Source organism: Rhinatrema bivittatum, chromosome 4 (assembly GCF_901001135.1).
Source record: "Rhinatrema bivittatum chromosome 4, aRhiBiv1.1, whole genome shotgun sequence".
NCBI lineage: Eukaryota > Metazoa > Chordata > Amphibia > Gymnophiona > Rhinatrematidae > Rhinatrema > Rhinatrema bivittatum.
This window is the reverse complement of record NC_042618.1, coordinates 329,580,701-329,585,022: the sequence shown is the minus strand read 5'-3', so window position 1 is coordinate 329,585,022 and position 4,322 is coordinate 329,580,701. Positions and strand designations below refer to the sequence as shown.

The following is a 4,322-nucleotide window of genomic DNA, read 5'->3' as shown; positions in this document are numbered from 1 at the left end:
ACAAGCCTGCAAAACCGACATCAATTTTTTAAAACCTTTCTCCTTATACAACCTTGAAAGAGAGTATGATGGCAGACAAGGAATATAAGGTCTCTCTAGTCTGCTTAATTTGTGTTGTGCAACAGCAGTTCTTTTGTTTGAAATGAAACAAGAAATTTTAACAAAAGTTCCTGTTTTGGTTTCATTTCATTTGGAAAATAAAAACAACAAAATTGCACTCATTTTTCATTTTATTGCAATTTCCTCACTGAACAACTACAAGCCCCAGGCTAGCTCCCCCCTACCACCACCACCACCGCTACCACCACCATCAAACCTTTCTTCCATTGAAAAAAATTAACATTTACAGCACAAGGTTTCCTGGGCTTGACCTTTCTCACTTGGATGCCTCTTACTCCATCGTAGATCTTTAAAATCCATAAGGGGCAGCCCGATCCCCAGTCACTCCTGCTCCACTGGGTTGGTATTTCAATATAGCACCAGCCAGCCCATGGGTCTGCATCGTTTTGCTATACGGACATTTTGTTGTGTGGTCCATACAACAAAATGGTGCCAGCCTCAGGGTCAGCTGCTACCATTTTGAAATACCGACCCAGCAGGGCAGCAGTGACTGGGGATCATGCCTTCCCCATTTGGCCATTAAAGCCTAACGATGGGGTAATGAGCATCTGGAAAAGGGGGAAGAGAGCAGGCCAGTGGGCCTGGAATTTGTTTTTAAGTTTTAAGACACTGGCTTTTTTTTGTTGGCGGGGAAAGGGTCATCCCATTTTGTTTTGTGTTTTGCTCTGTTTTCATTCATAATGTTTATTGCATTTCAAATCTGTGAAACAAAATAAAATGTAACTCCGTCCCTGGTTGAGGACTGCGACCAGGTGGGGCTATTAAAGAATTTGCTTGACTCTTCAGGGCTGGAACACAGTTTCTTACTTCCAGGGCCTGGATTCTTGGTTGAGTAGGGGGGGGGAGAGAGAGATTTTTCCAAAGCCCCCAGTGCTAGGGGTAGGGGTGACCCCTTGTATCTTTGTTCTCGGCCCTGGGAGAGGGATATCTGTATGTCACCATGCATGCTGACTGTGCCAAATAAAACTACTAGAGCCACTGAGATGTTGTCCAAAAACAAAGTCTTTACGGTTGAAATTTGATGCAGAGTGGCACAACAACTTAACCCACAGCACCACATAGTTTTTTTTTTACTTCTACAATCTCTTTCCTCAATCGGCGCAGGAATCTCTAGCACCAGAACCGAGGAAACGTCTACACTCCAGGGATTAGAAAAAATATAGTCCCCGGGTGGGCAGGGTGTCCCTTTGATGGACAGGAAACCCCTTCCAAACTGGCAAAAATATAAAGTTACTGTCTCTGCACAGAGAGCCCAAACTTCTCTCTTTCCCCTCAGGGTGAGGACTCCAGATGGGTGTCCTCCATGATACTCACAGTTACCTGGTCTTCTAGGTTTTTATATTTCTTTAGGGGGTCCCTGATGGGTGGAATCCAAGCTGAACGGCAGCTTCATACGTCCTTAGATGGGAAGGAAGAGGGGCAGCAAACCTTCCTCTCAGATCTTCCAAAAACAAAATCCTGTCCCCAAAACGGCTGCAAACATTGGAATTTACCCTTTCAGCAGGTCACCACCTCTGATGGGCAGGGGCCTCCCTATCCCCTGGGTGCCCTGAATACAAGGTTCCCCATGCCCTGAATTCAAGAAAGGCCCAGGTGTCTCACAAGGCTCCTACAAATCAAAGTCTTTTTTTAGACCCAAAGCATCCTGGGATACTGTTCCTTACCCACCAGGGAGTGGAGCAGGCAGGGTAGCTCCCTGACCTCACTCACAAACTACCAGCAGGATTTACTGGAGCCCAGAGAGCAGGCCCAAAAAGCCAACTTAGGAAAAATCTCCATCTCCTAAACCTTCCAGAAACAAGCTGTACTGCCCCCAGAGCTCTCTGAGGAGAGCTGCTATAAAACCTCTGAAAGGGGATGGCTATTCAAGACCCCTCAAAGAGAGGGGCTATCAATGAATGGTGCCTCTCCCTAATTACTAACTTACACTAAAACGTGAATTACCCAGGACGTATTGATAATAGAATGGTAATGTCTGTTACATGAATAAACCACAAATGAAAAATAAGTGCAATCCCTGGGTGGGATAAAATCCGGCTAGGAGACCCAAAGGAACACAGTCAAGGATTAGATCCTATTTGCAGTTCTTCTCCAGGATATATTGTACTGAGAGGTCAAGGAGTCCCAGTGGAGGAGAGCTTAGCTTAATGAATCTTTTGCCTGTGTCACATTTGCCCTTAGGTCCATTGTAAACTGCACTGACAATCTCTTAAATCTACGACAGCAATAAACACGATGGAAGCTGTGTGATTTCCAACTTCTTTCACTGATAGTTGATCAAATAGTTGAAAAATGTTGTTTACAGCTCCTTCATGTTGTTTCCAATTGATTACAGATTTAAGAAAATAATAAATTGGTGGACTTACTCTTGCAGTATCTTGAGAATTGGTAATAGCCAGTCGCTTGATATTGTAACTTCTTCTTTCCAATTACTGAGATCTGAAGAAAGTGTAACCCTTCTCCCAATATCCAAAATCTTTATTGGAGTCTTCCCACTGTGAAATGGGCAGATCAATAGACCCAATTACTTAACTGAATGAAAAGTCCCAATTATTTCATACCTCTCCAGAAGTCTTCAATATTCTCTTTCCCTCCAGTCAGCTCCAACTAAGGTACTTATCTTGCTCCTCTCCTTCACAGTATGTCTCACCTGGGACCATATTGGAACGTCTTACAAAAAATGTTCTTCACTTCTTTTCACTAGCAATAGATGGGAATCCATTCCTCCTTGATGATACAGCTACTCCTCTTCTGGGTTCTGACTGCACATACTATGAATTTTACCCAAGGGGCTTCTGCCTGCATACCAACAGGACTATACCTTGGGAGAGTATCCAATATACACACACATACGCACAAGCTCTGCCTCAGTACTTCTGTTCCAGGTCTTTCTGAGAGTAGATTTATTTAAGCAGTAAGATGATAAAACAGAGAAAGAAATCAGATAATACAGAAGAGATAATTGCAGATAATAACAATTACAACAGAGAATAACCAAATATGTACATATATATATATATTTATAGCAAAACTTACATTTCCAAAGAATCAGATTGCTCTATCACATTGGAAAGCGATCTCTCTCTCCCTCTAGCTAGTTTTACTTTTTTATGCACTAAAAACTGGCAGTTGCTTGGGATAGGAGCAGTGTCCACTCCCTCGCTGCTTCTTATCAGTTCCAAGCACAGTTGTGGTGTTCTGTTTACTTTCCCATCTTGGAAATGTTGGCAATAATTACAATTCTCAGATTCTCATCTGTTTGTAAGCATTTTATAGCATTTCACAGTGCAAAACAGTAAATATGAGTTCACTCAGAGGTTGGATGGCCTGTGGCCTTCAAACTAGTCTCAGTAAATTCCATTACAACTCCTCAGGTTCTTTGTTAGTGAAAGACTTCACTCCTCCAGCATTTAAAAAAAAAAACCCTGGGCCCTAGGGTTCTCACTGGATAAAAACACAGACAAAAACTCTTGATGAAAACGGAGAAACTAAATGAGAGAAAGGAAGGGTGGAAAAATTTCCTTCTCCAGCAGCAAAGTCTCCAAAACGTCTGGAACTAAAAAACAAGGTTAAGATACTTTGACTCTAACTTTCTTTACCCAGGTCTCCATGAAGATGACCCTCACAGTTCTTTTCCCAGAAAACAGCAACAGAGGAACTGAAAAGCAGGGCTCTCCCTCAGCAGGGCAACTCAGGAAAATGAATCCGCAACTTAAGATGGTGTCAAGGGTTTATATACAGCATGCGCACACCATCTGCTGCTCACACATGGAGGAGTCAAAACCCTAACCTCTAATCACTCCCAAAATTTGGTATACTTTTTGGTAAGGAAACCAAGAATTCCTTACATATGAAACAAAAAAACAAAACAAAATGGAAACATAGAAACATAGAAATGACGGCAGAAGAAGACCAAACGGCCCATCCAGTCTGCCCAGCAAGCTTCACACATTTTTTCTCTCATACTTATCTGTTTCTCTTAGCTCTTGGTTCTATTTCCCTTCCACCCCCACCTTTAATGTAGAGAGCAGTGATGGAGCTGCATCCAAGTGAAATATCTAGCTTGATTAGTTAGGGGTAGTAGCCGCCGCAATAAGCAAGCTACACCCATGCTTATTTGTTTTACCCAGACTATGTTATACAGCCCTTATCGGTTGTTTTTCTTCTCCCCTGCCAATAAGCAAGCTTCTCCCCTGCCAATA

General features: G+C 42.7%; 1 long non-coding RNA gene across 1 annotated transcript; it reads right to left on the bottom strand.

Moving 5' to 3' along the window:
* Window positions 1-343: 343 nt before the first annotated feature.
* On the bottom strand, window positions 344-3,217 carry LOC115089515. The gene is made up of 3 exons (XR_003856134.1): window positions 3,157-3,217; window positions 2,771-3,011; window positions 344-2,615 (listed from the first exon to the last, which is right to left on the bottom strand). It is a non-coding gene; the product is annotated as an uncharacterized LOC115089515 (long non-coding RNA).
* Window positions 3,218-4,322: the final 1,105 nt, after the last annotated feature.